Source organism: Mandrillus leucophaeus, unplaced genomic scaffold, assembly GCF_000951045.1.
Source record: "Mandrillus leucophaeus isolate KB7577 unplaced genomic scaffold, Mleu.le_1.0 Scaffold173, whole genome shotgun sequence".
In the NCBI taxonomy this organism is placed as follows: Eukaryota; Metazoa; Chordata; class Mammalia; order Primates; family Cercopithecidae; genus Mandrillus; species Mandrillus leucophaeus.
Window position 1 is genome coordinate 4,314,965 of NW_012101732.1, and position 26,391 is coordinate 4,341,355.

General features: G+C 45.1%; 2 protein-coding genes across 5 annotated transcripts in view; one reads left to right on the plus strand and one right to left on the minus strand.

The window, feature by feature from the left end:
• Positions 1-26,391, minus strand: part of TG (thyroglobulin) — a 287,674-nt gene that overhangs the window by 43,080 nt on the left and 218,203 nt on the right. The window lies entirely within an intron of this gene.
• The window catches only part of SLA (Src-like-adaptor), a 66,998-nt gene that overhangs the window by 8,798 nt on the left and 31,809 nt on the right, over positions 1-26,391 (plus strand). The window contains exon 2 of one of the 4 annotated variants that reach the window (XM_011977092.1): positions 19,706-19,983. The exons of the other annotated variants lie outside the window; for them this stretch is intronic. The gene's annotated coding sequence lies outside the window, so the exon portion shown is untranslated. The remainder of the gene's footprint in view (positions 1-19,705; positions 19,984-26,391) is intronic. 4 annotated transcript variants of the gene reach the window in all.

Here is a 26,391-nt window from a genome sequence, read left to right on the forward strand (position 1 = left end):
TAAGAGGACTGGAGATCAGCAAAATCCTCTGGGAAGAGAACTCTGCAAAGATAGAACCATCTCCCACCAGCCCCTCCTGGGGGCTCGTTAACTAGCAAGCTTTCCTGACTCCATTAAGATGGAGCTGGACTTTAAAATGGAAGCCCACCTAGGAGGCGATGAAAACACATTCTTTGTAAGGGTAAACTGCTTCATCAAAGTCAGGGTACTCTCTGCTAAAATGACAGGTTTCTCACTTTGGGAGGACAAGGTGGGCGCATCATGAGGACAGGAGATAGAGATCATCCTGGCTAACACGGTGAAACCCCATCTCTACTAAAAACACAAAAAATCAGTTGGGCGTGGTGGCGGGTGCCTGTAGTCCCAGCTACTTGGGAGGCTGAAGTAGGAGAATGGTGTGAACCCGGGAGGCGGAGCTTGCAGTGAACCGAGATGGCGCCACTGCACTCCAGCCTGGGCGACAGAGCGAGACTCTGTCAAAAAAAGAAGAAAAAAAAAAAGGACAGGTTTCTTCTTTCTAATAATGTAAGTGGTAGGAGCTGGGTTCCAGGAAGTTCATCTCTGCCTGGACTATTGGTAGAATTGGGTCATCTGCCCCGGGAGGAACAAACGAGCTGAGTGGGGTCCTGACCAGTGTGCAGTTCCAGGGCACATCCTCCATGGGGCACCCCGTAGCTCAGACACTGGCTGCCCACTGAAGAGACACGGACAACCAGGGGAGGCAGTGGTGGCGATACCAGTGCCACTGCTCTTACCCCTGCTACTGCCACTGATGGAAATAATAGCAACCACTGTGGATTGAGGGCTTCGACAAACTCACTCTCACTCAAGAGGTTCCCTATTTCAACTCATCGGATCCTCACAGCAATTGTGTAAGTCAGCTGCTCTTACTGTTCCCTTTAACAATTATGTAGGAGGCAGGGCTGGGATCTGACCCCAGTGGCCAAACAGCCACTGTGAAGTGGCCCTTTCATACACCTGGTAGGTTCCTGATGAAAGGTGGTGGCACTGTTGTTACGATGATCTCTGTTTATTGTCAAGCTCAAGAAGGGGCATGCGGCTAGGGTCAGAGGCAAGGCCGGACAGACAGAATCTCAGCCAGCGGCAAGGAAAAACACAAGTGCGTGGAACTGGGGGATCCTGGACACGGCCACTGTGAGACCTGGTGTCAGAGGAACTTTTGTAATGGCTCTGGGCTTCTCAGAACAGGCCTGGCAACTAGGTCCATCGACTCCAGAAAGGGCTGGGAGATATATGTGGTTTTCTGTCCTTAACCGCTTAGACAAACTCAGAGTCTCCTGGTCCTGCTTTAAAACAAAGCAAGGCTCATGTGCTACGTGATCTCCAGCCAGTGGCTCACTCTGCTCTCCAGCGTTTTTACAAGAGAGAGAATCCTAACTCCCAGGATGCTCTGATAAGCAGCAGCAATAAAAGTAAACTACTCAGCCAGGCCAAGGCCTGGAATTCAATGACTCAAGGAACAAGGGTCAATATGATTTAGCCTATTGTTGAGTTCTTGTGCCCTCAGGTTTATTTTTCCAACAATGAGCAGGGCAGCTTTTCTGAGAACCACTAGGTGTACTTTAAATTAAAAAAAAAGAAAGAAAGAAAGAAAGAAAGAAAGAAAGAAAGAAAGAAAGAAAGAAAGAAAGAAAACACACACACACACACACTCAAAATATTCAAGCTCAAAACTCTGTGTTCTGAATAGCAAACTGCAGAAGGGCCCACAGGCAGGCAGAGAGGAGATGTGAATGTCAGGATGGGGCCCCCTTTGACGTTTTCAGTATTTTCTTCGGCTATAAAAAGCCAGGGATCCTGACATGGTGAGGAAGTGGTTAAAAAGGCATGGGTCACACTGATATTGCAAGATGGCTGAGAGAACTTTTCTTTCTCTGAAAGTATGTTGTTTAAATTGATCTTTCGGAAGGAAACCTTTTTCACCATGGAAAATTGGTGTGTAAGCAAGCCAACGGTTGACTCGACCTTCATTTGAAAGCACTTGATTAAGACAAAGCACTCAGGGGCAGGAGGGGAGTTGCTATGCAGAGGTGTGCAGAGAGCATGGGATCGGGCCAGAAGGGCTCGGTTTGAACCCCAGCTGTGTCACTCCCTGGTGAAGTGGGGTCGGGCAAGTGACCATCAGTGATGAGAACAATCAACCGTACTTTACAGGGTTGCTGCAAAGATGCATGAGGCCAGGTAGGTGAAGGAGCGTGTCCTCTGCACAGCGGGAGCTGTGGCTGCACTGTGGTTAGTGCAGTGACATTCATGGGACCCCACAGGATGTAAAGGGATCAGTCTTCTCAGTCCGCCCAGGCATGCCTGTAGGTCCGTAGCCCTGGGCTCTGGCTTTATCTAAAACTGACCTAGCTATTCAATGGCGAGGAGTTTCCGCTGGTTGTTGTTTTTTTAACTTTAAAAATAGTTCAGGTCAAAACCACAATTGCTGACCGCTGCTTTTTGTTCCTGGGGCCTCCGACCATGGTGAGGTGCCTTGACCTCAGTTAGTCACTGTAGTCGCTTTGGAGCCAGGACCTGCCCCTGCCCAAGCACACATATCCACACACAGCCACAGGTGGAGACACACTCACGCAATCAAGGAGTTTATGCTACTGCTTCTCACAGGATCCTGGGAGTTAGAATTCTCTCTCTCTTTTAAAAATCCTGGAGATCAGAGTGAGCCACTGGCTGGAGATCACATAACACAGGAACCTTGCTTTGTTTTAAAGCAGCACCAGGGGACCTGGAGTTTGTCTAAGTGGGTTAAGGACACACACAGATACCGACGGAGACATACGCTTACACGCACAGACACGCGGCCACAGACGGAAACACACACACGCACAGACATGGCCACAGATGGAGACACACAGTCATAGATAGGGACACACACAGAGCTATGCAGTTACACACACAGATACTCGTGGTCACATAAAAAACACAGGCATACACTCACAGACACAGGGAGACCCACACTTAGAAACACACACAGTCACAGAAACATCCAGCTACAGAAAGAAATAGATACCCACACACATAGACACACACTCACGTAAGCGCAGAAAGACACAAACACACACAGTCACGGACACATAGACACATACTCAAAGGTACACAGACACACCCAGACACCTACAGATAGACTCACACACTCAGACACATACACACAAACACACACACAAAGCTGCCCTTGTTGAAATGTTGAAAGTTGCCCTTGTTGAAATGGACCCTGTGGCATTTTCTGGGAGGACTCCCTCAGGCAGCCTCCCCAGAGCAGCTCCAATAAGCAAAGCAACAAGGAGCGGGGTGGGCAGCTACCCGGACAAGCAGGAGCTCTGGCGGCTCTGCCCTGGGGCATCCGTGCATCAGAGGGTCCTCTGGATGGACTCTGCCTCCCTCCTGGCACCTCTCGCACTTCTCAGCCCCTCCCTGGAATGTGAATCCTTATCTACAGCGGTGTCTACCTCATGGGGAGACGGGAAGGATGGGAAGCCCAGTAAGCAGGTGCTCAGTGAGCTCCTTATCCATCAGGCATGGCGTGGAATCGAGGAGTTAATTCCTACAAAGCTCTTTCAGCAGTGCCCAGCACAGACACAGCAATGAAGACGAAGATAAACATTCAAGTAGCACTTCCTGTGTGCCTGGCATTGAATGCAGGTTGCACGTGTAGAAGCTCACCTACCTCTCAGAGCAATCCCAGGAGTTGGGTAACAACAGTATTATTTCAACTTTAGAGGAGGCTCCAGGGTAGAGTTGAAGCCACTTCCCCAGAGTCTCAGAGCTGGGGGTGACAGAGCCAGGATTTGAGCCCAGGCTGCAGGTGCCAGAGCTCCATGTTCTAACCAGTGTGCCATCTCATGCTTGTGGTGGACAGTTCCTTTCTGTCCCCATGAGAGGGTGAGGCCAAAGCAAAGTAAAAAGCTCATGGCTCTTGTTCCAGACAGACTGGTGTTTTAATTCCAGCTCCTCCCATGGCCATTTTGCCAATTTCCTTTGTCTTTCTGAGCTTCCAGTTCCTAATCTGTAAATTGCAGATATTATGATCAGCATTCACAGAGCTGATGCACAGATTAAAGGAGACAATGGAGGTAAAATACTTGATGTGTAATTTGCACTCAAAGTTGGTTGTACTCATCATTAGGAATGTTATTATCCATGATTTAATGCCTGCAATGTAACTTGATGAAACTCGTCATTACAACCTAGGCTGATGGGGAGCAAGTCCCTTGCACTGTCTGACTTGAGGGAAGGTGCCTCTACACACGAAGCAGCTGTGGAGCTGGCAAACTTGCTTCCCTGTGGTACCACACACGGGCCAAGGTGCTTTCTCGCCCACTCTCATGATTTATTTCCTGCCACAACACTATGAAGTGAAATCAGGTAGGAAGGACTATGTCTTTTCAGGGAGAAATTCTCTGCTGCACAGAACCTGAACCCAGGTATTCCAACTCCAAACCCAGGGTTTCTGTCTGCTTCTCCTGGGAGAAAACAGAGGTGTGACTCCTAAGCCCTGACCAGACCACTGGGCCTCTAGAAACTTAACTATCTCTAGCTGACTTATTGAATGCTGGCTTATTGAAATCAATTGCCAAGTATTACCTGAGAGTTATCAACCTTGTATTTCTTTTGACTCTATTTTATTCGAGGCAAAGTGAGTCACAAAGAAGCATACGTCTCAAGCCCCAGTTAGTTGGATGCTTTTTAAAAATGTGTACTATATCCAGCAGGACATACATACTGGTGGCCTCCAGATGAGCTCTGTGCAGTAATCAGCAGGAGTGAGCCAAGAATTCTTGTGCTTTGGGGATTCAGGGGAGGGAGGGATTTCTGGGCACTAGGGTGGCCCAGAGGAAGCTGCAGAGAATCACTAGGACTTGAGTGGATCTCTATGAGAGGAAAGGAATGGGAGAAGCAGGGTGGGTGACCATTCTGAGGGGGAGTGGGCAGGGATGGCAGTGGGGTCAGAGGCTGATTACCCAAAGGAGTTATAGATAGGAGCTGGGTCCTAAGTAACCCGGCAGCCCCAGGACAGGGCCTGGAACTCAAAATAAGTATTGCATGAGTGAATGAATGACTGTATGAGTGAGGGAGTGAAGAAATGAATGAATGGCAGGCAGATGGGCCAGTGACTTCTAAATGAAGAGAAGAATTTCCATAGAAGTGTGGTGAGAAGTAAACTTCAGAAGTCATTAAATCCCAGACTAAGTAAGAGGTGTGATTTAGAAGGCACCAACCCTGGGACACAGAGCAGGTATCCTTCAGGCAATGGGCAATGAGGAATCCATAAAACCTTTTAAATGAGGTATGACAGAAAAGGCTTGGGAATTTCCTGTCACTGGATTCTTTGTCTTTGCATTCTCAGTGCTGAAAATGGTTGGTAGTGCTCAGCAGGCCCTCAGTAAAGGATGGAGCATCAACACCTCCTAAATGTAAGCTTCTGATGGCAGGGTTTGGGAGGTAGTTATTCCTCTATCCCCAGAGCCCAGCACAAAGTGTGGAACACCATATGTGGAACAGAAGAGAACTGGAATGAATGGCAGGATGGTGGCTCAGCCAGTTGACTGTGGGATGGACTGGAGCAGTGAGCATCTGAGGCAGGGAGTCCATTGGTGACTTGTAAGGTCTAAGGATAAAGGGGTAGTGTGTGACCCACAGCGCCATGTCTCTGCCCTCGCACTGACCTCTCCTGGGAACTCACCCACACCTGGAAGTTGCCACCAAGGTGTCGTAGGCCAGCTTAATTGCGGCATGCGATTGAGCAGCCAGGACAGCTTAGGGAGAGCGCTCTGGAAGCTAAAGCACAGATGGACTTTTTTGTAACATCTGAGTTTATATTTGTATTCTCTTGCGTGTTTTCTACACTAAAATCATCTTCTTTTCTTGATCCCTAAAAGCCTGAGTTTTACTCTAATTTGTAATACTTCAGTTTTGGCAAAACTTACATGAGAAGGACGATAATTAATACAACTTTCATCTTGAAATCCCAGTCTTAGGGCAAAAGATTGCACTTCTCTTTTCTTCTTAGAATCAGAAATTCTTGGTTTCACTTGGTGAAAGCCCGTGGAATTTGGGTGAGAAAGGGAGATGGTAGCTTAACCCTTGGTCAATGTCCTTTGAACATCAGGCTAAGGTTTCACTCTTGATTTCCTAAAAGGCATCAAAACTACCTGTTGGTAAAGTCATGATCTAGGGGACAATCTGAAATGTAGGATTTGAAGGAGGCCTAGTGAATGCTATTCCTTCTTTCTTGTATAAAAAGTGCATGTGTGTGTGTTTACTTAAGGGAAAGCAGAAAAGACTTAAACATTTATAAGGCACCTTCTAAGGGCCATGTCATTTATTCACGTTTTCTCTCATGATCTCCAAAACAACCCTCTAAGTGTAATATTATAATCCCTATTTTACAGATAGAGAGACTGAGGCCTGGAGTGGGTAGGTAATTTTTCCAAGGTCATAGAATTGATCAGTAGCATGGCTAGAATTATAAAGATTTCATCGTTTCCCACATACTGTGCTACCTATCTGAGAAAACAGCAATCACTAAGCACATTGCAGACCCTTATTTTCCATTCCATTCATGAGTGGCTGGTGGATGGCGACTCATAGGCAAGGTTTTTGCAAGGGTGGCTGGGACAGCAAGAGGAGGAGGAGGAGGAGCAGGAGGGGAGTTTAGCTTCTCCATCACAGGATTGCCATAAGGCTCAAAAACACACCATGTCACATCTGCAGACTGAAAAGTCCTCGTGAGACAAGAGAAAGTCTATCCCAAGTTGCTTTGATTCACATGTACAACTGTGCTGCATTCTGCTTAAGACAGAGCTCTCGCCTCTATTGGCTCCTTTAAACTCCCACTACCATCCTAGGAAGTAGGAAGAACCAATATTACTGAAAACACTACTTTCTTAATCATTCTTTTGTGTATGGCCCACTTCATTTCAAGAAGAATTTGGGGTACACTCAAGAAACAGTGTCTAAGAAGTTTAAAAACGTGCTAGTAGCAGGTGAAAGAGGTTAAGACCCAGGCTTTCTGGCCCCAGCTTTTTTTTCCCCATGATGCCATGCTGTTTCAACAGCTGGAGGAGGCATCCAGTCCCAGGGCACCTCCTGCTGCCTGGCCCCACCGGGTTTATTTGAATAGTCTGACTTCATCAATCCACAGAGCCTTCTAACAATTCAAGGTGAGTGAATGATGGAGGAGTTCTATTGGCTTTTTATACTTTTCAGAATATTCTAACTTGTCTCCAATGAATTAATGTTAAATTTTTAATTAGAAAAAATTTAAATTACATTTAAAAGATGAATTCCACACTAAAATATAACTGATCCTTGTCAAGACGGAAGCACTCATTACAGCTTATCGTGTAAGCACGTCAGTGGACAAGTGACGTGGCCAAGTCCATTTAGAAAACCTTTGCAGGGACAATAAGAGGTGGGAAGAAATGAGAATCCTCAAACCCTGAGGGAGGAAGGGGGTGGTTCTGGCTGAGAGAAGAGGTCCAGCAATAAGCCTTGCTCTCTTCACAGATCGGCACAAATGCAATCGTTTTCGTACTCTAGAAAAAGACGGTCATATACTGCTCTACATCCATCAGTGCGACCTTAGCTTATTTAAAGAGGAAACAGAATGCCCTTTGCAATTTTTAAAGCAAAAATAGCAGTCCCCAAATAGAAAATACAGGTGAACAAAACAGAGAAAATTAAAATTACACATAATCCTCGCAATCAAAGAAAACCACTGTTACATGCTATTAGCTTCCAGCATGTCTCTTCCGTGTGTGTTTGTGTGTGTGTGTGTGTGTGTGTGTGTGTGTGTGTGTGTATACACATGTATTCAGGAAATACAGAGAGCATATTGTTTTTGAGCCTGTCTTTCCCCCCTAACAATCCATTGTCTACATCATTATGTATCATTACTTATTTATTTACAAGATTGTTTTCAATGCCAGCATGCTAATTAAATTTAGGATTTTAGGTTATTAGGGAGAATGTTATAGACAGGTTAGGGGCACCTGCAGGCCATGCAATATGATAGACTTGGATACAAATCCCAGTTCTGATTTGCAGATGTTTGATTTGAGACTTTCTTCATCTGTAAGGAATATAACAATATTGAGAGCTTCCCCATTGGATTGTTGTACTAAAGAAATGAGAAAGTTTTCTGTAACGGTATGGTGCATTACAAACTGTAAATATTTAATAAATGATAGTTATTGTTGTTTCAGGCTTTATGATGTTACAGACAATACTGCAATGTACATCTTTATAGCTAAATCTATTCATATATCCATGATGATTTCCTTATGCAAAGGCATTACTGAGTCAAAAGGTATAGTTTTTTTTTTTCATCAATAAGATAATAAAAATGTATTAAATGAGTTGTTTCCATGGCATTTTAATAGTTTCTCATTAAATAGCTGCCACATGAACATCTGTATTAAAGAAGAATGTTTTTGTTGTATGATAAACATTTACCTAGTATTTTAAGCTACGATTCTTGGTATCTATAGCTAACTTTAGGAAATTGTGTTATTGTGATATAATTCACATACCACAGAATTCACCCACTTAATTCAATGGTTTTTAGTTATAGTCACAGAGTTGTGCAATCATCACCACATCTAATTTTAGAACATTTTCATTATCCCACAAAGAAATCCTGTACCCATTAGCAGTCATTCCTCATTCTCCACCCTCACTCCCAGCCCCAGGCCATCACTAATCTACTTTCTGTCTCTATAGATTTGCCTATTCTGGACATTTCATATAAATGGAATCATATAATAAGTAGCCTTCTGTGTCTGGCTTCTTTTATTTCACCTGTATCATAGCAGGTATTAGTACTGTATTTATTTTCATTGCTGAATTATACTTAATTGTATAGAGAAACCATTATTCATTGGCTGGTAAACATTTGGGTTGTTTCTACTTTTTGCCAGTTATGAATAATGCTGTTGTGAACAGTCATATACAAGTTCTTATATGGATGCATGTTTTCACGTCTCTTGAATGCACATGTAGGGGTGGAATTGCTAGGTCACATGAAAACTCTGTGTTTAACCTTCTGAGAAGTTGCCAAACTGTTTGTCAAAGTGGCTGCATTATTTTATATTCCCACTAGCAATAAAAGAATGCTTTTACTTCTTCATATCCTCAGTAACACCATCTGATTTTTAAAAATTGTTATTATTATAGGCATCCTACTGTGTGTGAGTTAATGTCTCATATTGGGTTTAATTTGCATTTTGCTGATGACTGACTGATAGTGTTAAGAATCTTTTGCTGTGCTTATGGGCCCATTTGTACATCTTCTTTGGAGAAACGTCTATTCAGATCCTTTGCTTATTTTCAGATTGAGTTATTTGTCTTTTCGTTATTGAGTTGTAAGTATTCTTTATGTTTTCTTGGTACAAGTCCCTTATTAGATACATAATTTGCAAACATTTTCTCCCATTATGTGGATTTTCTTTTCACTTTCTTTGTGGCATCTTTTGCAGCACAGAATTTTTAAAATTGTGATGAAATCCGATGTATCTATTTTTTCTTTTGCTGCCTGAGGTTTGGTGTCTTATCTAAGAAACCCTTGCCTAGTGCAAGGTTCACGAGTTCTGCCTTGCATTCTATAGATAGATATTTTACAATACAAAAACCTTTTTTTTTTTTTTTTTTTTTTTACAATGGACTGCTAACCTGTCCTACAGAGAGATTGTACCTTGGTATATTTTTATACTTGCAAGCTTAAATCACCCACCAGCTGTGTCTACACATGGAGGAAAGAGAAGAAAAGTACCAAAAAGTAACGGGGAGCTGGTGTGCTCCAAGCACTTTACATGCTGTTCTCAGTTTGTGCTCACTAAACCTCTGAAGCAGGAAGACACGACTATGCCTCTTTTATTAAAGAGTGAGGCTCAGAGAGGGTAACTGACTTTGTCCCAAATCACCCACTGCTGGGGAATTGGATTCAGGCTATTTGTCTCCAAAGCCACAACACTACCCACCCTCTATGTGCCAAACAGAATCTGCACTCAACCTGCGTTCTACAGACATCTTTGACAGACACTGCCGTCCATGTGGTCTAGCTGTAGAACTGTCCCCCTTGCCTGTGGAGGCACAGTGTGGAGGCCTTCCCAGGCCCCTGTAGGGGAGCCCTCTAAGGGGTCTCTCCCAGGCACTTCTGCTGGGAAATGGAGAGGACCTGAGCCTTGGCTTTGTCTCTTTAGTTCAGAGCCGGCACCTGTCATATTTTCCTACAGGTCTTGCAGACTTGACAAAATGCCTTTTTCCATCTGTTACAAACATGAAGTCTAATTGCCTCTGTCACCTTCTGGCTGTCAGAAGCCATTTAAATGCTTGGCACTTGAAAATTTCTGATTTCCCAGGCAAAGGTGTCACACTTTAAAAGTGACACCATGAGTGATAGCCGAGGCAATGGCTGCCCTCTTATTTCAAAGAGAATTTAAAATGCAGGCTCCTGAGCCTCCCTTCCATTGTCAATGAGCACTTCATACATACACATGGGCATATGTTTCCTTTTAAAAATAATTTCATCATTATAGCTTGTAAAAGACCCTGACTGCTTCTTTCTAGTCATTTATTATTGCAGCTTTGTTTCAAGCCCCAGGAGAAGAGCTAGAGCAGTGGGGACTGCCTAGACAGAGGCAAAATCTCTTTCTATTTTCCTTCCAGTAGCCCCTAGACTGCCTCTCTCTCTCCATTTCTTCCCTCCTTTCTTTGCTTCCTCCCTCCTTCCTCCAGTAAATGCCATGGGCCAGCTCTTGACCAGCAGAAAGGACACACCATGCCTGCCCTAGAAAACACAGTGCGTGCAGAAAGTTCTGAGATGCTGATGGGTGGGAATGGCCTCATGAACACAGCAGAGGGAATGGCATAGAAGGTGCCTGGGAGGGATCAGGGTCGCCTCTCAGAGGACAGCGCCACAGAAGGTACGGCCTGGGGTGAGTGACTGAGGTGGCTCCGTGCAGAGATAGAGGAGCCGGGGGAAAACTGCGAACCACTGGGTGCAGACGGACCATCTGAGGAGGTGGTGGCTTCACTAGAACCTGGACAGGGCAGCAGGGCACTGGATGAGAAGGGCACACATGGGTCCCTGAGCCTGCTTAGATTCTGGAACCCACATCACACAATTCCAACATTATCCTCTATGAATCCTCTTCAAATAAACTAATTATTATTATTTTAAAGAGATGCAGAAAAAAATAGAGAGACCATGGGCTTTCAGGTTGAAGAAATCTTACTGAATCTTGCACTGACAACTTAGTAATTGGCTTAACTCTCTGGGTCTCCATTTCCTCATCTGTAAAGTGGGTATGTGATATGTGGCATCAAGAGCGTAGGCCATGGGGTCCATCAGCCCAGGTTCAAGTCCAACACCCCCTCTAACCAGCTATGTGTTCTTAGGAAAACTATTTAAAGTCCCAGTGCCTTAGTTTCCCCTAATATAAAATAAGGATGAGAATATTTACCTCATTCATTTGTTAAGATGAATTGATAACATGTAAATTGCTTACATGTTTCAAGTTTACAATAAATAGTAGTAGCAGTTGTTAAAACTGCTTTGATATTTGATATTTCAAACTATTTGATATTTCAACTCTGATATTTCAAAGAGTTCTTGTGAAAATTAAGTAACAAGTTCAAAAAATACTTGAAAACTGACAACTGTATAGTGCTTTACAGGTCATAAAGTATTAGCAATAATAAATAATGATAACTGACATCTGTACCATGCTTTACAGGTTATAATTATTTATTATTGCTACTTAAACAAAAATAAAATTTTCTAGTCTAAAAATAGCTTTTGGGATTGAAATGTTGTTTTGGCCAGAACTATTTCTATAGCAACTAGGCCTGCCTACTCATTGCTTTCCCTCCATGGCTGCCCCACGCGACTAAGTGTAATTAGTTGTGGCTCAGTGAGCACCGAAGCCAGTGCTGACATATGATTTCACACCCATCCAGTCGGTTATAACTGGATGACACTGTTTTAAATTACATCAAGGCTAGTTTCAAGTTTGTTTTTCTTTTGATAACAATGAGAGAAACTTATCATTAGAAAACAGTGTATGTCATGAAAGTATTAAGGCATCACAGAATGAGAACAGTAGAGGAAACCTTAATAATAAACCTTCATAAAAGTCACAATAATGCTGTTACAGATCCTATCCTCATTTTGTGCTGTTCAAGCAGACTTAGAAGTGGTTGGGCAAGGTTTCTTGGCATTGTTGTTTAGGAGATGAAAATGCCAGGGCAGAGTGTTTAAGAGGCCTGACTCCGGTGATGTGGGGAAGCTAGCCGCAAAGGCCTTATCGCTCAATGTCCAGCTGCTGTTTCTACTTTCCCAGGGCCCACAGCCTGCTCTGCTGCAGCAAGCTAGTCGATCATCAAGATAATTCCATGGGCATCTGTGAGCTCCTCCTATCTGCCCAATGCTGCAGGGAATCAGAAATGATTAAGGCCTTAAGAAAGTTTGCAATCTATGGGAGAGAAAGATTTTCTTCTTAACTTGCTTCCTGTCTCTCCTGCCCTCTCTCCCTTCTTTCCCTCCTTCTTTCCAGTGGACCTTTGCTGGTTGCCTCAGGCATGCAAAGTGCCAAAGCTAGCTGTCAATAACTGGCCAAACAGATATACTCCCTGCCTTCCTGGAACTTATAGTTTTTGAAAGTCAGACCAATAGAAAATATAGGGAAGGTTGGTGTTATGAGACACCCTTGAAACAATTCCCTTCATGGGGCCTAACAACACCCAACACCACCAACACCATACACCGTACACCCTACACCATACACCATATACATGGGAAGACTTTGTCTTTTGTCTGTGTCCTTAAACAGAGTTCACAAGGATCTCTGTGCCCTTTACAGAAGATAGACTCTAAATTGGCACCAAGGGAAGATAAAATACATTTCAACATTCCTGGCTAGATTCCTCTTTGCTTAGAAATGAGATGCCTGTTTCCTCCTCTACGTTTCCGTTGGAGCAGTGTTCTCTTGAGTGGGGCCTGTGTGACAATCCACCGGAGGCAGGAAGGCTTACACAGGAGTGCAGCCACAGGAAGTGAGCAAAGAAAGCAACGTTGCAACCAGCTGAAATTGGGTCCTGCTCAGAGAACTTCCCAACCTCTGGGAACATTGCTGACCTCTTCATCAACCCTTGCATGGCTAAGAACAGTAAGGTCTCCCCCGATGTGGGTCTAGGTTGAGCAATAACAGAAGAGAACAGCTTGAACGAATCAACATATCCGTGCAGCTCTTTGCAGCAGACAGCTGTGGTGGACAAAAAGCAGCTACTTTTTTTTTTTTTTCCTTCTTCTTCCCGAGAATATTGTTAGTGCCAAAAGACCTCCCGAAGATTCTGATGACATATACATTTAGGCTCCACTCCAGCTGGAGAAATCAGCTCATCCAGATGGACCACTGATCCAACTTTGGAGATGTTCCAGAAACATAAACTTTTATCTCCAGAGAAACAATAGGGTCTGCTCTCCCCACAGATGGTTTTCATAGTTAGCTTATTGTCTTCCCCAGAGGTGAAAAGTCACCATTTACAGTGTATGCACTTTAATTCAAAAGGCACAACCTTCATTTATTCTTTTATTGAGGGATAGCTATGGATCACATCTTTGGGGATAACCTCTGTGCTAGGCTACGTGGTCGTGGTTAGACATACTCCTGCCTTCCCAAGCTCAGGCTCCAATTTGAAAGGAAAGAAAAGCACCTCTATCTGGTGGTCCCCTCCTATGTGCCTTGCACTGGACCAGGTGGGCTGTACACATTATTATGTATGGATTCTCATGATAAAGTAGTATCAGAAACATCACTAGGCTGAAAGAAAGAATCAGAAAGCCCCACAAGATCACACAACTCCTAAGTACCTCAAATCCTCTCTTGCTCATTACTCCAATATGCAATGTGTTGCATTCCTATGATACAGATAAAACACCAAGGGGCCTTCGGAGAGGGAGCAATCATTGTTGGCTGAGAGGCATCTGGGAAGACGCATGGACAAGGTTAGCTCTGGGTTGGGCCTGAAGGGACCTGCCCCATGCGCTTGCAGGGGGAAAGGCATCCACACAGGAGAGGAAGGACAGTGGTGAAGTGCATGAGGAAGAGGTGAGGGGCTTGTCTACAGTGCACAGTGGTAGGGGAGTTCCTATGGTGAGTGGGGCATGGAGGCCTTAAGTGCTGACATTGCCATGGGGCTAATAAGGAGGGTGGAGAACAGATTGATGAGCTTTGAATGCCAGGAAAGGGGTGAAGTGGATCCTGTGGGAAAAGGATGAAGATGGTCCTGAGTTTGGGGCAGCTGCTTGAGGAGGATGACTGCAGGGCCTGAGTCTTATTTGGAGACACAGGGCTGAAAAAGGATGGGAAGGGAGCATTGGCGGGGAGAGGTGGGATGTGGGAAGACCCAATGGGAGGCTAGTGAAATAGTGACAGCAAATTTCCTACTTCTAGAGCTCATGAGCCTAGGCCCAGTGGTGTCACTCATCCGCTGGGTGACTGGAGGCAACTAAGTTAAGCCCTATCAGCACCCGTTTCTTCAGGTGATGTCTAGATACATAGAGTGAGTTGAAAGACTAAATACATAATATAAGCAAGAGCCAAGTTGCATTTCCCCAAAATTCATTCCCTTTCCTTTCTGTCTGCTTCTTGAACACAAGAATTTCCAGCCCCAAACCTTTGTATCTGTTATGTCCTTTGCCTGGTGTTTTTTCCTCTTGATTTTCATATCAGAGTCACTCTGCACTCATTTCAAATGTCACCATTCTAAGGGGAGAGTTTCTCTTACTGTTCCCATGCCCTCAATTCCCTTCTATGACTTTACTCATTTATTACTCTAACTCCGTACCCAGAGCAATGCCTAACACATAGAAGGGGTTCAAAAAACTGTTATTAAATAAATTATTGTATGAGTGGGTCAGCACTCATCCAGCCATAGAGGGGACAAAATTTTACTCTCGAGAACTTCTATCTTGCACGCGATCTTGAAGGTCATATGGTTTGATATGGGAATCCCATCAACAGTTTTATAGCACCAAGTGTCATGCCTTGCATTCAATCAGTGGTATTGAACTTTTCTAGTTTACACTTGGTTTTCTCCATCGATAGAAAGCTTTCTAGTTCCCAAGACTGCCTTTTCTTTCTTCCAAACTTTTGAATATTTATGTTGAAAGAGGAAAACAAATCAAGCTATGAAGTAGGAATGGAAATCTGCTCATACTGCATCAAGCTGTGACTCTGACCCAGCATGGGGCTTCAACATCACGTCTGCCTCATGATGCTGAATTGCCTTAGGAGCTCTTCACCTCCTAGAACCTGGAACTCCTCTGAGACCTGAAGCTGGAGAAGTGGCTTTTTATTGCTTCCCTTGGGAAACCCATCAACCCCCAGTTGGAGAAATATAACAACTGGCTCCTGACAACGCTAAGCGTGTAAAGCTAGTTTTTACATAGGGGAACATTTCACTTCAATAAAGGTGATGACCACAGCCTAGTACTTAACTGAGTGATTCTCAATCCATGCATGGCTGGCATTGTTGTTATTTGCCTATGGCCATTAGTCTCGGCCTCATAGCTAATTCTAATTAATTTGCAAAGTCCTCTGGAAATCAGCTGCTTCCTACACAGATGGTACTGGGTGTCTCTGTGAGTCCTAAAGCCTGACCTCCTGATAGTGTCATTCGGCCAGTGCGGCAGAGCCTGGCCTGACCCCATGCTTACACTTGACGTCCTTGGTGGGGGCATCACCTGCTACGTGTTTTTGTCTTTGCTTCTTGTGCTCAGTACATGGACCTAGAAGACCAAGCTGCTGGGATGGAATCTAATGTGGTCCCGCCATGCCTCAGTGCCATGAAGTTCCTGTGTGAAACCAGGAGCCCTAGAGGTTTCCTGGTCTCCTCTCCTGGCCCCCTCCCTACCGACGTCTTTCTTTATACCCTGGGGTTTTGATCTGTGTGTCTGTCTCCTCTGCTAGATCAGAAACTCCCCGAGGGCAGGGAGGGATGGAGACACGTTCATCATATACAAACTGAGAATTCTCTCCTTATCTGTCCTCTGAATATAGGTTATACATACACAAAATTTACAATAGATGTTGGCAAAATTAAGTAATTCAGCAAATACGTAATGAACACTGTTTTGTGCTGGGCTTGGAAAACAGGGATAAAGAGTTTTTGACTTTGAGCTCCTTGAGGGTAGGGCCCAGTCTTGCCTGGCACATGTTCCAGTTACATGCATAGCGTCTGGCACACAGTGAATGCTAACAAACGTTTGTTGAATGAATAACTGAATGAATGTATGGAGTATGAAAAGCATGCTTGAATAAATGACAATATTCTTGGAATCAAGACTTCTTCATAGATTAGAAGAAACACTGAGGAACAGTGTGGAAAATGGCTGGGAGAGGAATGGTCAGGGTGGTGGAGGAGCAGGGAAGACATGGAAGCGAACTCACAATACAATCCTCCTTGACTGGGCCTCTGCGGTGAGAAGTCCACCTCCTGCTCTTCCTCTATTTTCCTTAGGCAGTTCATGGCTCACATGCTCCCACTCCAGTTCTTGACAGCAAATTGCTCCTCCTTTAAGATGCAGTTCACAGGCTGCCCAGACTGTAGCTTCCAAGCCCTAATTCCCTGGGACTCCTGAACAGACCGCAAACCATTTCCTCTTCTTGGGTTAAGTGCATGATGGCGGAGAGGAAGGATGGGTGACACAGCCACCCAAAGGAGCCTTGCTATACAGCAGGCTTCTGAGATGTGTACCAGGGAGCACAGGCAGACGTGCTGCAAAGCTGAGTCCACACAAAAGCAGGAAAACCAACTGGCCTCAGGGCAGCACTTTACAACCCAAGAAAGAACAACCTTCACACGTGTCTTATTTTGGGATGGGTATGATCCAGTGGTTCTCAACTGGGAGTAATTTTTGCTCCCTAGGGCACATTTGACAATTTCTGGGACATTTTTGGTTGTCGCGACTTGGAGGGGTGCGGGGTGCTCCTGGCGTCTAGTGGGTCAAGTCCAGAGATGCTGTGGCATATCCTCCAATGCACAGGCCAGTCCTGCAACTCCACCACACACACACACACACACACACCAGAGAATGCTCTGATTCAAAATGTCCAAAGTGCTGAGGCTGAGAACCCCCTCAGGGTTACTGAAAACAGAGGCCTAAGGTCAGATTAACCTGTCTAGCATGGCATCGGGTTTCAGCCCTGCCCTCTCTGGTTGGGCCCAGGGCCGACACCTGCATTCCATTCCCCTGCTCTGGCACAGCCCAGGCTTTGGGATAGCACAGCATCCAGTAGGAGGAACACTTTCTCAAACCTACCGAGTTTCCTCAGTTACCCCAGGAGGCCAAAGGGAGGTCATAAATACCCCAGGGCTGGGGGTCGGGGGAGGTTAGCAACAGCCCCCCCGGTCACCCAATGACCCACTGGAAAAAGAGAAGAGCCTGCAGCCCTGACCTCCAGGGTTCTGCATCCTGCCTTTCTCCTTCTTTTGCAGCTTCTCCTGTGAACAGGACCCGTTGAACAGGAACCCACTCTATGGGCCTCTCTCTTGTCTGCCTCTGCTTCTGACTTGAACATCTTTAGGGCTGATTGTCTTTCCCGAAAACTTTGAAAGCTTGTGTGAAACCAGCAGTCCCTTGTGCGCACACCTGTCATGCCCTGGCTTGTCCCAGAGCTGGCTTGCTTTCCTCCTACAGTTCTCAGCCTAATGATATCTCCAGAGAGAGTCCATCCCCCCACAACTGGCCACCTGTGCAAAGTAGCACATCTGGGCCCCTTGGTCCCATCAACCCACTGAGTTTCCTCAGTGGGTCACCATAATTGATAGTCACATGTTCCATCTTTCCCATAGGACTCCTCCTATGTGACGTAGTAGAATCTGCTGTGTAGTATATATTCAAATAACTGCCACCCCATAACGTTCTTTCTAGTTCTCTTCCCGTGACCCACACATTGCACCAAGTTGCCGTGTCTCTGTAGTCTCCTTTAAGTTAAGTACAGGGAAGGGCAGGGCTTTTGCAGTTTATTTTTTTTATTATTATTATCTTTTTTTACAGCTAAATCCCAGTTCCTGGAATATGCCTTGCTCAATAAAGTTTTACAAAAGAAATGACAGGGAATAAATTCAGAGCCTCATCTGTACTAGATTTTTGCTTGCTAAGTGTCTATTAAAAAGTCATCACAAAACTCATACCTCTGACTATCAGTCCAAAGCTCTGTTACTCCTCTGTGTGAATTTGGGGGAAAATCTCCACTTCTGCATATTTCTGCCTGTCCCCTCTTACCTGTTAAGCAAACTGCCCACTCAGTCTTTTGCAATATTTCCTTTGTACCTTCCCAGCATGCTCTTCGCGAGCGGGTGTTTTCACAAGTTGTCTAAGGAACCATCTCTCTAGTGCAGAGTGCCTGCCTGCTAAATTTAGAAGCAGCTCTGAGGGTTTTGATTCATCTTTGCAAACTACACAGAGTGAGGTTTCCAAATGACTGTCCCAGGGTGGCTGTGTCGGCCTCACTGGACTGGGGCCTGGGTCACCAGCCGTAGATTCCGGCCCTGGCTCTTCTTTGGGACTCGCTGTGTGATTGTGGGCAGATCAGTCAAGTCTCTGATGCTCTGTCCACTCTGTGAGGTGTGAGGGGCTGTGAGGGGGTCTAAGGGCCACCCCAGTGTGGTTACCTGGCATTCCAAGCTCAAGCAAGCAATTCCCAGTCTATCTTGGGGTCAGCATTGCAGAAACTTTTACGTCTTTCGTCAATAAGCTCTGAAGCCCCATGTACCTGAGTTTCTCTTGAGACCCACGCACTTTAAGTAGGGAGATTTTATACGCAATATTTACATAACGTATAACATATACAACATACGTTTTGTAATATATAACATAAAGACTCATGTATTTTAGCATCAAACTCACCAAAAAGTTGCAAGAGTAGAACAATGCACACCTATATCCCCTTCACCTATACTCACCAAGTATTAACATTTTTTCCCGTTTGCTCTCTGTCTCTCTCATTCTCTTTCTGTGTCTTGATATATAGATGTAGATGTATTAGGTTGGTGCAACAATGATTGTGGTTTTTGCCATTACTTCTATGGCAGAAACCACAATAACTTTTGTGCCAACCTGATAGCTATAGATATAGGGATGCAGCTTTTCTTTTAAGAAACTCTTTGAAAGCTATAGCTGTCATGATACGAGACATCCTCTTAGTCATCATGTGTCGCCTAAGAACTAGACATTCTCCCACATAACCACACTATTATTACCATGTCCAAGAAACTTAAGACTGGGACAATATTATCAACTGTGCACTATATATTCAAACAACTACCATCCTATAATGTTCTTTCTAATTCTTTTCCCTTGACCCACACATTGCACCAAGTCATTGTGTCTCTTTAGTCTCCTTTAATCTCAAAGCACTGCTCTGGGGTCCATTCGGCATTAACAGAAGGAAGCCGCAAAAATTGGGAAAACGAAATCAGAGAAGCTGCAGCTCTCAGCCACAGCCTTTGTGGGCCCAGCAAGCTCCAGGGATGCACAAGAGCAAATTCACAGCCCCACCAATTTGCCTTTTAATTAGAGAAAGAAGACCAAGCTTCTGAAATCCCAGAATCTTGAGTTAAGCTGGCCATATTCTCAAGTGCTTTGTAAAAAAAATTAATAATGCGTCTATCTTCCCAGTCCTCGCAGAGAGAAGCCTACTCAGAGTGGTTACTGAAAACAGGAACCTGCCCTTCTGCAAGCCCTGTGCCTTCCTCGTTCCTAGCAGAGGAAGTATGCGGCCAGTTTAGCAACTGCAGTTCTTCTGGGTAGCATGGGCTGCTTCTCCACACTCGCGAGAGGCCCGGCTGCCTGTTTATTCCGGAGCAGCAGCAGTTGACAGACGGAGAGGCAGTGACTCTGCGCCCAGCAATCTCTCTGCAGACAGCTCCCACAGAAGTCATGCACAGTGTGTGAAGGTATTTTGGGGGAATGTGGCAGAGACGGGGTGGGGAGAGACTTCGGGACCTCTTCAACACACAGTTGGCAGGGGTCAACTTTCTGGAGCCAGAGAGGAGCTCCCTGAGCACAGGTGGGGCAATGTCTTGAGAGGAGCCCAGCCCCCAACCTGGTGCCCAGCACACTGCAGTGGCTCAGTGGGTGTTGGATGCATAATTCTGTGGAGAGAAGGGCTGGAGGAGCACGGACAGGATGCTGCCAGAGGAAACATTCTGCCAAAAATGCTTGCACTTAGCAGGCTTCTTACAAAGGACAATTGGGATTTGCCATCAGAATTCCTAGCTGTGAGACCTTGAGGGAGTCATTTAAACCTCTCCAGGCCTTCATTTTCTCATCTGTAAAGTGACACTGATGGTACCTAATGCACCCAGGTATAGGGCAAAGTGAAGAAATTGACATATGCTAAGTGCCCAGGCCACTTTCAGCATACAGCAGGTGCTCAGTAAATGCTATCAGGCTGGAGTCATGATGTCTAAAGGTGCATGGAGCCAGGTGGGTTGAGGGATTGCAATAGTGCTACTTGGAGTGTGATTGTATGCATCTTCTTTAAGAAGATGCCAAAGATAATTAATAACAATCTGAGCAGCTGGGATGTGTATGGGGGAAAGGAGGAATCAAAGGAAAGGCAAACATGTGGAGTATATAAATTCTGGAAACAGCATGTTAGAGTTGGAAGAGATTTAGGACAACTGGAATTTTCTAAGGAAAAAGGCACACTCCACATTCTTTTAGGTGCGTACATATGGAGAGAGTCTGGTGTCAAAGAAGTGACCTGAGCTTTGGCCTCAGAATGTCCTCACTTGCGGCTATGCATAGGGATGTCAGGAGGTGATATCTACCATCCTGAGTGACTGGGGAGGAGCAATGCATAAAAAGTTATTTTTCTGCAATCCTCAGAACAATCCTATAGGATGGTGGTTGTTATTTTTTTTTGAAAACTGAGAAAATGAGGCTCAGAGAAGTTAGGTGCTTGTCCAAGTCCCATAGCTGGTGGGAGGGAGAGGCAAGTGAGGGGTTCTAAAGGGTTGGGGGAGCCTCAGCGAGAACAAGCGGATGCAGGGCTGAGGCTTGTGTTTAAAGTGGTACCCTCTTCACTTTAGGAAGAGGGTCTTTAAATTGTCTTTAAATTGTCGTTCTGTGGTTTGCTATGAGATGCTGAGCTGTGAAACTGGGCTGTGGCCCTTTGAAAACTGGAGAGGTAAGCTCAGGTCAAAATTCTGGCAAGTATGTTGCAACTAATAGTCTCCATTTAGAAGAGTGCTATTTAATACAAAAATTAGCTGGCTGTGGTGGCAGGTGCCTGTAATCCCAGCTACTCGGGGAACCCGAGAGGTGGAGGTTGCAGGTTGCAGTGAGCTGAGATTGCGCCACTGCACTCCAGCCTGGGCAACAAGAGTGAAACTTTATCAAAAAAAAAAAAAAAAGAAGAAGAAGAAGAAGAATTCTATTTAAGAGTGCTTAATATGCTCTGAAAATATAATAAGAATGTTAAAAACCTATGGAATAGACAAATTGAAATCTAATTAGATTCCTTCACCTTAAACAGATCTAGAATCTAGATCAGAGCAGCAAGATGGCAACATAGAAAGACTGTGCTGCAATCAGCCGCACCTGAGTCAACATTCTGGGGCCAGCAAAGAACTCTGTGACTCTGTGCAAGTCACTTTGCCCCTTTGAGTGTTAGTATTTTCCTTGTAAAAAGAAGACCAGTTTCTTTATATGTTTGAAAGAAGTTTACATGTACTATCTAGGAGATAGTAGGTACTACATAGGAGCTATTGCTATCATTTCTAAATCAGACAATTAAAATATATCATATCCATTTTATATTTCCTAGGCAGAAAGCTATTAACAAGCAGTGCTACATATGATGGATTAAACTGCTAAAGCAATGAGTGGGGCACTCCTCCATTTTTCTGAATATGTATTTCTGCTTGTTCCTCCATCTAATATAAACGAAACAGACGGGTAGGTTTGCATTGCAGCAAACTAAAGTCACTTTCTGAATAAAACTTTCCTAAGTCACTTTCGGAAGAAAACTTCCCCATTCTGAATGGTGAAATCTGGCAATGTATTTCCAAGGGAAATGAGCCTTCATAAAGACAGAAATTATTCATTCTAGTGCGCCTAAATCAGTGCCCTGAATTAATAGATGCTGCTGGGTTTTCAGTTTTTATTTGACATTCATCAAGAATGTATTTCTCCCAGCTCTGAGAGAGGCTGAGACTTAAAATTCCCATCAAAATTTCCAGCATATTTTAGACCAAACCATTTGGTTCTTGTTAGCAGCCAAGGGTCCTGTTCGTACATTTATCTGCCCATCTATCTGTCTATCCATCCTCCCATCTATCCCTCTCTTCCTGCAATAAAATATCCCTTGAGGTCACACCACGTGATCAACTTCCGCCCTCTCTCAATCTCCCTACAAGTTCCGAAGGAAATAAGTACACCCTGTTCAAACCACTTCCTCCTATCTGAGAACCGCTAAGGGAGGAGCCAATTTGATTATGGTAACTCTAGCTAAGACAGCAATTTTAGGGGTCGGGGGCTCAGTGGTTCTCTTTTGCTGTCAAACAGCTTTGCAAAGTCATGCTTCCCTCCTTAGCACCAGGCAGACTGGAACCAGGGTTGGAGGACTTGGTGTGTATATGTGTGTAGAGGGGGTTGGTGAAAGTGAGAATTGTTGCTGGCTTGTGCTTAGGGGCAAAATAACTACCTCAGACGGTCCGGGTTTCCCTGGAAGCGGACCACCTCTTGTCTGTACTGTGCCAGGTAGTTTATATACAATATCTTCAGTCATTCATTCTAACTAACTGAGCTTGCATTATGTGACAGGCACCTGCTAGATCATGGCTTTTCATTGAGGAATTAATAGAACCCTATCCTAAGAAAGTTGCCCTGGGAGCAATAAGCATTTAGAGAAACAAATGCATAAGGACAAATTGTGGTATGTGCCGCAAAGGAAATAGAGCCAGGGAGCGACAAGAGAGGGGACCAAGTGTAGTCAGTGCAGCCAGTTTCATTTAATTCTCACACTAACCCTGGGAGCTGAACGTGTTCCCTGTTCCCGCTTGCAGATGTGCCACCACCCCCCACTCCTTCCCTCTCTCCCCTACATGCCTTCCAAGCCACATGGACAATCGGTTCAAAATATGCATCCTCTGAATGCAAGTTCTAAGCACCAGAGTGTCTGGACCCACCTCTCATCACACTGCTCTATCCACAAACCTATCAATCCACCTGCTGAATAACTATGACATGCATAACCCTCTAGCACACAAGAAAGTACCATAACCTTGCCAGAAAAAAGGATAGCTCTGCTTTAGGCTGCCCTCCATCCCTTTCCTCAGGTCTAAGGGCACGGTAGCTGGGAGCCAGGTTCTAGAGCCAGACCCCTGGATTCCACTCCCGCCTCCAGCACTTTCCAGCTGGGCAAACTCCAACAAGATACGTGAATGCTCTGGCCTTGGTTTCCCCAGTTAGACAAAAGGCCTCAGTGTAATGACGCATACTCCAGAGAGTTGTGGAGGTCAAGTGGAGAATACATGTAACACACCCAGGACACGTAATTCCTCAATACGCACTGGCACCCCCTCTCCTGTTGCTGTACACAAAGCCTCATCAGGCCGGCACGAATCTGGGGTGGACACAGGGAGGCCTCCAGCTGACCCCTTCACTACTTATAGAAAGGCGAAATGACACCAAAAGAGGAAAGTGACTTGGCCACAGTCTTGGGGGAGTTGACTGGCCCACTGTGGATTCTAAAGACAGACTGTGCAGAAAATGAAAAGTAGATAAAATTAGGGGAAACAATTGAGATAAATTCCCCCTCACAGTACTGGAGCCACCCATCCCGGTGATTTTATGACAAAGTTGACAACCACTGTCCAGTGAGAAGGGACAGCTTCACCATGGTCAGGAACGAGGGTGCCTGCAGACACGGGGCAGTGGGCACTCCAGCTCCCAGGCCTGTGTGCATTCTCCTCTGGTCTCGCCAGCAGTCCCAGCTCTTAGAGCATCTGCTTTTAGAATTAAAGTTTCATTAAGCTGGGATGAAGGTTTTACTGAAGGAATTAGGAGTGGGAGTAAAAAGATAAAGGATTTACAGGCTGGACCCAGCCCTGAACAAGCCTCGCAACCCTGAGCACCCTCTCCGAGACTCAGATTCCCATGCTGGCCCCAGCCCTGAACTAACTGTATGACCCTGAGCAAGTTACTTAGCCTCTCTGAGACTCAGTTTTCTCGTCTATAAAATGGTATGTTCTTGGGGGCATCAAATGAGTCTGTGTATTTTAAACATCTGCTTTAGGCCCTCCGCATAGTGGATGCCCACTTAGATGAGTCTCTTTTGCTTTGAAAACAGAGAGTCCTGTAGGCAACTGTTCCAAAAACAGATGCTTGTCGGGAGAAAGATTCCATAAAGAGTTGATTTGCTCCAGTCGTGTCTGGATGCGGCCTCTGCTGACTTATGAGGCACATTACACACATCTTTTTCCTACTCTGTCCTCAGAGATGTCACACCCGAAACTAGAAGTCAGCATGGAGGGAGAATTTACACCACAGAAATTGGCACACACTATTAGGAATTTTTCGCCCTGGAACATTGATTGTTTGACATTCACTAGCACACCACGAATCCACGATCTCCTAGGCTCACCTTGTTTCTTCAGTTCCTTTCTTTTCTTTTCTTTTCTTTTGAGATGGAGCCGTGGCACAATCTCGGCTCACTGCAACCTCCAACTCCTGGATTCAAGCATTTCTCCTGCCTCAGCCTCTCGAGTAGCTGAGATTTCAGCATCCCCCACCATGCCCAGCTAATTGTTGTATTTTTAGTAGAGATGGGATTTTGCCATGTTGGCCAGGCTGGTCTTGAACTCCTGACCTCAAATGATCCACCTGCCTTGGCCTCCTAAAGTGCTGGGATTATAGGCATGAGCCACCACGCCCAGCCTGTTTCTTCTGTTTCTAACTGTTCCCTTCTATTTCCCTATGGAGCATCTACTGAGTCCCAGCCGAGAGTAGAAACAAACCTGCTGGCTGTTCTCAAGGCATTTATAGTTCAGCAGGGGAGACAGGCACTCACCACGCAGTCACACAAATGACTGTCGAATTGGGACCCACCGCAAAGCAATCGGCTTTCCTGAGGAGCTAAGGAGGGAACAGTGAGCTCAAAAGAGGAGCACATTAATAGCAAATTAAAAACATCATGGAGATCTCCTTAGAGAGACCAAGCCCCATTAGACCAAATGCCTGGGAGCTGCAGAGTGTGGGGTTCTGGGGCCCATGTCCCTCGACAAGTGACTGACAGTGAGGGGAGATCCCAGATCAGGAGTTGGTCTTGGCAAATGCTGTGTCAGCTGAGATGCTGATTCCCATCTTACTTGATAAGTTTATGAGTAATGCTGTGATTCACATGTATGAATAAAAAGGAAAAGTAACTCTTGCTGGGAAATACGATGCAGTAAAGAAATCACGGACTTTATAGTCCTTGTGCCTAGATGCCTGGGTGACCTTTAGGATGTTCATGAAAGTTTCCATCTACCTCCACCTTCTGTGATGAAACCTGCCTTTCTCAGGTATCCATATTTGAAATGAAAAGAAAAGGCCTGTTTCCTAGTCATTGTTTCCCCATTCTGTGTAATGGCTAGGATTAAAATAATTGTCTTTACCACTCTTTCTTCATTGCCAACGTTTGTTAGGCCAGTCTGCTTATAGGATCTAGAAGTATCCAGGACCTGGCCTGGGCCCAAACCCCATTTATAGCCTGGTTTTGTCAGCAAATATATTCTAGTCTAACAGAGCCACAGGCTGACTGGGTTGGTGCCCCACCTCACCATCCCTGTGTGTTGGGGGACTCTGTGTACAGAAAGTCTATCTAGAAAGAAAGAAATGGGTGGGGGAGGCTCTTTTTATTTCCATGAAGTATCAAAGCCACGTCAGGAATGGCCTCTGCTGCCCGCCTCCGTGTGCCAGACAGCTCTTCGTAAGACACCCACTCACTGTACTGACACGTCTGGGTCACTGAGGCCCTTGCGTCAATGTGGCTGTGAGCCACGGAGACGGTAGGCTGTGAACAGCCCTCAACACCTTCTCTTGCCAATCCTTCCATGAGAATACCCAAGAAGTCACATATGACTATGTCCATGAAAGACAAAAACAAAAACAAATGAAAGAATGGTCTAGTGACTTAATAAAGAATGGAATTAAAACAGGCCTCAATTCTGGCTTCTTTCCATATCTTAAAACGACCTTAAAATGTACACTAGGATATCTCCATCCTCTTTTGGTCTTAGCATAAAGTCCATCCTCTCTGTTAGCCTGAGAGTGTATGAGATTCCCTTCTGGGCACTCAAGGGTAGAGGGGGCCA